We start from the raw sequence: 10498 nt of genomic DNA on the forward strand, positions 1-10498 counted from the left end.
TACTGGTCAGCGTGGTGTGTGAGTGTTGTTGATTTTTTTTTTTAAGTTAAGGTTTGAAATGGTTTGAACACTGGGTTGGATTTACAGGTATAGCTTAATCAATTAGTTAAAATGATATCTACAACAGAGGAGCTTCTTTGCTAACATTAGCAACTGTACATCAACACCAACGTCCTTGACCTGTGGTGTTTCCCAGGGACCGATCTTGGGGCCACTGCTATTTATTGTTTACATGGTCCCACTTCAAGAACAATTTGAATCTCTTGAATCTCTTTGTCAGTGTAATGACCAAATGAACAACTAGATGTCAACAAAAATAAACTGAAGTAACTTTATTTGGTAAAAAGGAGGAAAGTCTTAGGGTTGTCACTCTTCTTGTCAGTTGTCTTAATAGCCACATTAAAGCAATAACTAAAACCAAAAACCATTGGCAAAATGACTGATGTCAAAACATGATTTAGAAAAACTCATTCATGCATATATCTTCAGTAGAGTTGATTTGATACAATATGCAGCAGCAGGCAGCATATGCTTTTCTCACAAAAAAGAACTGACCACATTACTCCAGTACCTGCTTCCAGTAAGTCACAGAATTGACTTTAAAGCACTACAGCTTGTTTATATAATTATATCAGACATACACTTCTTGGTAAAACCCACTGTTAGAACTATAGATGGTACAGCAGCCTTTACCTGCTATGCGGTTCAGCTCTGGAACCAACTTATGGATGACATCCATATAACTCTATTTGATGTACTTTACTTTTTATTTAATTTTTTTTAAATTGCCCTTTTATGCTTTTTTTATTCTTTGTTTTTGTTTATATAAAGCACATTGAATTACCCGATAACACTTTATGGTAAGGGTATATGAATTTGCATGAATTTATGCTTAATAAATCATAAATCATAATAATGTACTGGTACCCCTCATACCAAATGCTTTAGTTGGTGTGTTGTTCATGCATGAGGTCATGAATGAGAGACTATGAACTCATGTAAATTCCTGATGATTCATAAGATATAAAGGAATGAAGTAATGCATAGATCATGAATTAATTCATGCATGAATTCATGATAATTAATTGTACCCTTACAGTAAAGTGTTGCTGACTATTGTTTTGTGATATTTTCACTCTGTAAATTTCACCTTGTCTGGGTTAAGCCTCAGATGTTCTGTTACGCAGATATGATGTCACTTGCTGTAAGTGAACAGACAAGAAGCAATCAGATCACACAGTGTTACAGCAGTTGTGCTGCATGTACATTTTGAGTCCTTGCATAGAATGCTAACTAAACTGATCTATAGGTCTGTCTTTGATTGTAGTCAGCCTCAGCCATGTCAATTTAGCTATCATTCTTGCTATCCTCATCCATCCAACTCTCTATGTATCTATTCAGCTGTTGGTCTAGTCTTCTCTGTAGCAGCAAATTGACTACTTACATCCGGGTTGGTCTTCACTGTATCTGCCCCCAATGCCAAGGCCATGGTTGATTCGTCCTTTTTATGTGGGGTGGTCCATCCCAATATGGTCGTGAGGATCAAATGACTCTGATCTAGACAGGAGGGAGCAGGCGCTGTGGGGGAGAATGGCAGAGCATTATCAACACCAGAACTTGGGTCCCTAATTTGGAGTTTGCTATTGTGAGATCTGACCCTGCCTCTCTGACCCTGTCTCCGACTGTTTTTCAGTGTCCTCCTTGACGTGTCCTTGGCCATATAGAAAATCCCAACCTACTGATCCATCCATGTGCACTTCATCTTCTCTATATCACTCATGCTGTCTGTCAAGCACATTGCATCGTTTTTTTGATTGGAACCCTTTCAGTGAGGTCTGTATTAAGTTTTTTAATTGTGCCTATGTAGTTAGAAAACAGCAATTCATCTGGATCTGTCCGTTGTGGATTTTTATTTTTTAAACAAATTTTATTTGTTTACTGGTTGTTTGAAAATAACGAATGCCTTTGTGTATAGAGCCAATGACAATTGATACTGACATAAACTGCTGCTTGATTTTTCATCCCTACCAAGCTTTTATTTATGGATAGGAAACTAGTCCAATAGACAACCACATCTGTCTTTTTTAGGAGACCAAACACTGTACTACTGGCACTGGTATTGTTTCCTTGAGGACAAAGATAAACCTGTGAATTTCATCTCAGGTTCCTCCATCAACTTCAGATGGCCTTTGAAGCACTTGTCAATGTACCTTCACACCCTTATGAATTTGTACAGCAGCTGCTCTTTGGAATCAGAGTCTGAGTGCACACAGAACTGCTGCTACAGTGTGTTACAAATACAAATGGTACTAAAACACATAAGCCAATTAAATTGCAAAAAAAACGCTTGACCACAGAACTTTTGCCCTTGATAGTTACACATGCACAGTAGGTGCTTACAGATCTACAAATGTAAAAGCATTGTGTCTATGTTGAAATGTAATATTAACTCCATAAATAAAAGGCTATATGTACTGTATCTCAAATGAAATGTAAATTGTGCATACAGGGAGATCATCAATTATATTACTGAAGATATTAAGTCTATAGGGTAGCTGGCTGCTGACCTCTCTAACCATCATATCCATGTAGAAACACTAGTTCAGCTGTTTGCACCAAGAAGAAGTCAAGGAGGTGTTGAGCCAAAGGCATCTGAGTCTTACATTATCACTTGACTTGGGGTCAAGAAAACTGTCAAGACATATTTACACACCAAAGAAAGTGTGAAGCTACACACAGGGTTCCGACAATGTGACTGTGAAGGCCTAAGAGTGAGGGTGAATGAGGGTGACACCTTCTGTAAGACATTTGAGGTCACAAGATCCTTAATTAGATAACTGTGAGATGTTGGACATACCATTCCATCTCCTGTGTGACCCTTATGGGGACCCTCAGCTGTCTAGAGTCCTTGAGCAATCACCACCACTGCCGGGATGACGTCCCTTCTTCTAAAGGATGGGTATTATTGGCATGGAAGGACTTACTGTGGCAGGTGGCTACACCGACTCCCGTGACACCCTGCTGAAGCCCATCGGGAGGTGTCTTGACTGAATACATCATATAGTTTCCTTGTGTATGCATGAGCTTGTTTCTCTATCCATGTACACATGAACTCACTGAGCCATGGAAGAGGGACAGAGAAGTCGAAATCCTGTGGGACTTTTACCGTTTTGTTTGCTAAGGACCATGAACAGATGTGGCATGGCCATAATAAGTTCAGTGTTGTTGGATTTACTCAGTACATGTAACTAATTTATTCATTGTATATACTCTGATCATGGAGGCGTATTAAACACTGTCTTTCTTTATTTTATTAGGTTTGTTTCATGGTCTCCTATTGTAAAACCCCTCCAAAGAACTACAGCACTACCATTCAAGCAAGTGAACTTGGCTTTCAACGTTATCACGCCGGCTCAGTTGCTGATGTTGCATACAGACAGAGGCACAGACACAGATGACACTGCACACCAGAGAACAAGAATACACAGACACAGAGCAAAGTGGTAAGAAGACATTGTATGAAAAATAAAATGAAAATTAGAAACATGATAAAAAAACAGTTATGAAGCAGTGGAATGGGTCAGGAGGAGGAGGGGAAAGCTATTCTGAATAGATGTGTTTTAAGCATGGTTATGAAGGTGGAGAGTGAGTAGGGCGTTGCAGTAATCTAACCTTGAGGTGATGAAGGCATGAATGAGAGTCTCGGCAGCAGATGGGGTGACGGAGAGAGGGACGGAGTTTAGAAATGCGTTTTACAGTAAGTGGAAGAAGGCTGTTTTGGTGATGTGTTTGATGTGTGATTTAAAGGAGTGGATAGAATCGACTATTACGCCAAGGTTTCTTAGCTCAGCAGAAGTGGTGGTGAAGAAACCAGGAATGGCTAGCTGTGAATGTGCCAGTTTTTTCAGTATATGAGGGGTGGAAATAAGGATGGCTTCTGTCTTGTCTTGGTTGAGTTTTAGAAAGTTCTGTGTCATCCAGCTATTGATGGTGTTTAGATTATTGACAATATTTTCCCTATGAGTTTTCCCTGTCCCTGTGAAAAGTCTTTTCATCTACCGGTAATATGTCAACACAATGAAAAATGTATTTTGAACCTGGCTTTATCCAATATACAGATTTTTTTTTTCAATTTATGCAAATCAGCACATATTTAATTACATCAAGCCTAATTTGCATATTCAAACATTAAATTACATTAAACTTGTAATCAGGGCTTTCAACCAGAAATTTTCCCCAATTGGTTTGTTCCGATCAGAAACAGTATTTTAACGTTTCCGGTTTTTCGGTTCAACCCTAAAATTGACGTTCCTGAACCGGTTAGAACAAAAAAATAAAGTTCCTGAACCTGTTAATAACGTTCCATGTCTGCTGCTGGACATACAAATAAGTAGGCTGATCATTAGGACTTTCCTTAAGCCTCTATCCTGTCATCAAACATTAAAAAAGCACTATAGGCTACATTATATAAGCGGCATAACTGTAATTCTGACGTGCCTACATTTTTTTCAGTATTATACATGAATTAAGACAAGGAACACTTCTGCCATGTTGTTCATTGGCAAACAACTGAACACATATCCATTATACTTCTTACATAGCCCAATTGGTGCAAATGACAAATAGGGCAGGCTACATAGCTGTCAATTGAGAACTTCAATTGACCAAACCTGGTCAGGGCCCAATCAGTGCATTTGTTTCTCTTATGTCATCAAACAATACAAAACCACAAAGAATTACAGAAGCATTACTGTAGTTCTTACATTCATCCAAATGCCTATGCAACTCACATACAGTACCCTCCAGAATTATTGGCACCTCTGCTAAAGTTGACTAAAAAGAGGAATATAAAATCATCTTTTGGAAATTGATCTTAATGTCTTAATGTAAGTACTCAACTGGGGAAGTTTCATAGTGAGATCTGCTAGTTATAGTAATTTGTTTTACCCTATTCACCTGTAGTGCCTTGCCTTATATTCAACACATTGAACAAGAAAGGCTTAATATCGAGAATTGCCCAAAGGATATCACCAGGCACCCTCTCTAATCTTATTGAGTTTAGCCCTAAGCAACAAGAAACAGCAAAAAAAAAAAAAAAACTTTAACCGACAAAACCAGGTTCAACTGAATTATGGCATTTGGCTGCCGAACTAATTTAGACTCATGGGTCTGTTGCTGTCCCTCAAGTTGCTAAGAAAGTGCCTTGCAAGTCATAGTGCTGTCTTGTTTACCATGCACATGCATGTTTCCTTCCCTTTGTCCTTGAGTACAAAGATAAACCTGTGAAATTCTTGCTAAATGTCAATGAGACTGAGAAATATTTAAATCCAATCTGCAGGAGATGGTCATGCACATAAAACAGACATCAAGGCATAGATTTCCTCCATTTTATTCTTCTCTGCTTCTTGGGTTCCAATTTATAAGACCAGGAGAGAAAAGGGAATGTTGTGGTGCCGACTATGTTGACTATGTATTTTTTCAGTATTTACTATTTGTATGATACGCTTCAATGACATTTGGTTATTGCTGAAAAGTAAAAGACTGATTTGAACAATCTAAGAAGGAGGTTTAGGACTACGTAATGGCATGCCATGGTCAAATCTGAGGTTAAGAATGGGGATGGGTATGGATGGTCTCTCTGACGTGCCTCCATCCTGAATGGATGTGTGGTTTATGTGTCTGTGTGTGTGTCTGTGTGTGTGTGTGTGTGTGTGTGTGTGTGTGTGTGTGTGTGTGTGTGTGTGTGTGTTGAGCTGTGTTGTGAAGTGAAGCACAACAGGTGTTACCTTGTCATCTCCTTAGAGAATCTCAGGATAGCAGCAGCCAACAGACTCCTCCCCAGTGAACGGAGTTAGAGCATTCATTTTAGTAGACAGGCATTTCAGTGTAGGATCAAGACAAGCACAAGGACGTGGAAAGATTCTTATTGTTTTTACCCCGTACTAGCTGGGTTCACTTAATTTAAGGTCAGTGTACAACAAAGATATTCCTATCTTACACTCAAATATTTCGCCATGCACTTTTATTAAGCCTTGCGCCCAGGGGTGTGGCAATAGGTTTGGTCTGGCGCATAATCCAAAATTCGCTATCTTATACCCTCTAAAAATCATAGTATTTTTATAGGAATAATAAATAAAATAGGATTTTATTTCAGTCTTTCGAACACTATTGGGGTAAGTGTTGCTTTTTTCAGGCTATGTTTTCGATGGTAACCCCTTGTCAGTCAATAGTGAAAGTAATTTACTGTGTAGAACTGTTTTGTCATTGACTATGAGACCACGGTGAAGTTAGTTTCACTTTGCCAATGACTTCAAATAATAGACGAGTGCAGATGTGTGTAGGCTATACTCTTGTAGGTTTTAGTAAAACATGGTTTAGTGGAATACCTGTTCCATACGGTTTCGCGTGCAAGCAGATTCCTTCAAATGTGCCGCTGACTATCAAAATACCAATGCGCTGTTGAAGTTGCATGCGCTGCTTGGTGTTAAAGGGAATAACAGATGTCATTCTCATTGGTTTCAAGGATGTTACGCCCAAAACACACCCATGACTGATCAAGAAAACTTTTTTCGCCAAGCATCGGACATTTGATAACAAAAGCACCCCGAATGTGGACTGAACACACCCCTAAATGTATTTAAGCTATTCGCAACTTCACACTGTAAACAGTATATGACATATAGTGCAGTATGGACAGTAGTATACAGTTAAGCAAGTGGCATGGTTCACAGTAGGGATATGTGCAGTGTATTAATGAAATTATAAGAGCAGAATAAGTATGGATTTACAGTATGGACAATAAAGACAGATATGTATGGTATGTTTACAGTATGTACATTTGTAATATAAATAGTATGCTAGGGTAGGGTAGGGTAGCGCCGCCACCTCATGGTTGTCCCTGTCAAGTGGTCCATTGTCGTGGTGCAGCTCAACAGGCAAGGGGGCGTTTGTGGGGTGTGTGTATGTGTTTGTGTGTGTGTGTGTGGGGGGGATATAGACAGATATGCACAGATATGTGCAGTGTATTAGCAGTAACAATATAAGAGTATTAAAAATAAGTGTATGTGCAGTATTAACAGTATAGACAGGTACAGTTGACTATGGAGTATAGTCTGCAGTGATACATAATGGCATGCCATGGTCAAATTTGAGGTTAAGATTTCAAGATCGCAGCAGTCCTCTGTCCATCACCTCCCACAGACACAGAGATGGGTATAGATGACCTCTCTGACCTACTTCCATACTGAGTGGATGTGTAGTGTTTGTGTGTGTGCGCGTGCGTGCGTATGTGTGTGTTGAGCTGTGTTGTGAAATGAAGCACAACAGGTGTCACCTTGTCATCTCCTTATAGAATCTCAGTGGTGCAGCAGCCAACAGACTCCTCATCTGTGACCAAAGCCCGCGCACACACAGGGTTTGTGTGCTGTAAGTGGGATAATAGACCTCTGAAGTTTGCCAACAAAAAGGACCTAAAGCTGCCCTCTTTGCCCATATAAGGAGATTCTGGAGCTAACCAAAGATAACCAATTATTGCAAGTTGCACTGCAAGTTAGCTCACATGTAGCAAAAATCAAAGTTCCATGTCTTAACATACTGAAGATCACAAAACCCACTTGAAATCAGACAAAAGTTTGTAGGCCAAAATGTCTGCATTTCAGACTTCTTCTCCACAAGAGTTTAATAAGTGTGATTATTTAAAATCTCAATAAAATCGCAAGTTCTCTAGTGATGTTCATGGACTACAGTGTCTGAGATAGAACAAATTAGTTAGGCCCTGTTTTATTGCACTGCCTTGTAGCCCTCTCTTGGGAGTATCCTCTGGCAATAGAGACTTATAGGCCTTTTGCTGTCCCTCAAGCTAAGAAAGTGACTTGCAAGCCTTAGTGCTGTCTTGTTTACCATGCACATGCATATCTCCTTCCCTTTGTCCTTGAGTACAAAGATAACCCTGTGAAATTCTTGCTAAATGTCAGTGAGACTGAGAAATATTTTAATCTTATCTGCAAAAGATCTATGGTCTTGCAAATAAAACAGACATCAAGGCAAAGATGCATTTGTATTTTCCCTTTTATTCTTCTAGGCTTCTTGGGCTACAACTTATAAGACCAGGAGAGAAACATTGAAAAATTAGTGTGTGTGTGTGTGTCTGCGTGTGTGTTGAGCTGTGATGTGAAGTGAAGCACAACAGGTGTTACCTTGTCATCTCCTTAGAGAATTTCAGGGTAGCAGCAGCCAACAAACTCCTCCTCTGGGACCAGAGCCAGAACATTCATTTCAGTGCACAGTCATGTCAGTGTAGGATCAGCCTAAGACAAGCACAAGGACGTGGAAAGATTCTTATTGTTTTGTACCCTGTGCTAGATGGGTTTGCTTAATTTAAGGTCAGATTAGTAGAAGTAGTGATAAAAAATCACCTTACATCGTTAAAAATGCCTAAACTTAAACGATATGTATTTAACTATATTTTAAATTCTATGTATTTATACTATTTCTCTCTTTCCCACTTTGTCACATAGAAGAACCTTGTAGATGAGCCTTTTTACAGCTTTGACAGTAAAACTGAAAGAGCCCAAATGGAAGATTTCTCTGGTCCCTGAGGACCCTCGCAGTTCAGTGCCAATACAACAGGAGATCTCAAGGTATACAAGTAAGCAGACTTTACTATGTTGAGCTTGTGCTGTGATGTAATTCTTGATCTGGCTTTGTTAATGAGTTTGTTAATTTGTTTCTATTCATAGTTTATGTATTGTGTCGGTGTTTTCAAAATAGTACAAATGTATAACTATTTCTAAAGACCTTTCACCCTTTTATCACTTCAGTAGAGTTAGGATATCTCCTAACATTGTCATAGCTGCTCCCAAGCAGACTTGAGGAATGAATGCATATTCATGATTGAATGTATGGATATTTAAGAATGGATAAATGAATGTATATTTATAACTGAATGCATAGATGTTTTAATGGAAGTAGGAATGAGTGTTCATGAATAGAATTCATGAAGGATGGCTTTTTTAAGTATAGAGAATGGTAATTTGGAATTTGCCCAAATGTTTACTGTATATTTGTCCTTTAATTGTTTTAACTTTGTGCTTGTTGTGTGTATTTGTTGTAACTCTTGCTGCAATTTCCCGGTGTCCAAAACAAATGTCTCCTTTGGGAGACTAATAAAGCAAGGCTGTGCTCTGGTGGTCTGCGAAGGCATTGCAGCCAGGTGGTCCCTGACCATGTATCCAACACTGCACTATTACTGTGGGCAGGGCATCATTATGTGCACCTCACACCCCATAACAGTGGTCCACAGGTTGCTTCTTAGTCATGATGGTGGTTGAAACTCCACTCAAGGTCCCTACACATAAAATGAAGCAAAATAAAACAAGTTTATTACAGAAGACTAAAAGAACACTTACCAACTGTCCCCCTACCAGCTTCTCTCGGTATAAGGCATTACCTTCCGGTAGTGATGCGCGGGTCAGGGTTTTTTATATCCCGCGCCCACCTGACCTATTTTGGAGATCCAATCGGCCCCGCCCAACCCGACAATATTGTAACGTCGGTGCCTTCTGGACTGACTGCTTGCCTCCCAGAATGCAATGTGTGTGAATGCTGGATTGTGTAATGTCGGTTTTAGTGAGTGTAATTATGTTTACCTTGTCACGTTTGTGTTAGCTTGTGTAGTCTTTCTTTAGGTTGTACCTCATGTGTTTTACCCGGTGTATTGTATGTGACTACCCTGTTCGTGTATCGTGCTTGTTTTATGGACTTCCCTTGTGTTTCCTGTGTAATGGTGTCTTGGTGTATGTGTGAATCCCGCTTCCGCTAATAAACCTTTGATTGGACAACTGTGAGTCTCATCAATCGTTACATTGGTGTCAGAAGTGACTTTTGAACATGGCCTCCGCCCAGCGAGAGAAGCTGAGAGCGGGAGACCTCACTACTGGGTGGAGGCCCACGCAAGTGGATCCGGTGAGAGCCCTTGTAAGGGCTACTATAAAACTTGTAGAGGCCTTCTCCTTCTGTCGGAGCCATTGGAGGAGAGCAGCCATCGTCTGGGCCTGGCTACGGGAGGAGTGCTCGCTGGCTGAGAAGGACTCCGTGGGACCGGGAGAGCGGCCTGAGGAAGCGGCCTCGGATGAGGAGGAGGAGACGCGGCGAGAAGACCTGGAGCCCCTGCCCCCGCCGGATGGCTTTAGGCTGGAGTTGGCAGTGGCCCTGGCTGCGAAGCGGGAGCAGAGCCAAGGGAAAGCAGCGAGGAAGAGGTTCCTTGACGACGGTCGGTTGTCGGTTTGGGGCAGCAAACTTACGACGGTTGGGCAGCTTCAGCAGAAGGGCCTTCTGAAATGCTGAACTTTAATAGAACAATTGGGTGCGTGTGAGAGGCACTGTGCTGTGTGGGCGCCCGTTCTAGTTGGCCTGTTGGCCGGCGCCAGAGCAAGAAAAAAAAAAAAGGTTCGCTGTGTTGTGTTGATAGTCAGAAGAGGAGGGGTCAAGCCTTCGTCGC

Source organism: Alosa pseudoharengus, unplaced genomic scaffold (assembly GCF_046254945.1).
Source record: "Alosa pseudoharengus isolate Yale_2024_CS ecotype anadromous, Long Island Sound unplaced genomic scaffold, YU_APseudo_1.1 YU_APseudo_1.1_scf_18, whole genome shotgun sequence".
Taxonomy (NCBI): domain Eukaryota; kingdom Metazoa; phylum Chordata; class Actinopteri; order Clupeiformes; family Clupeidae; genus Alosa; species Alosa pseudoharengus.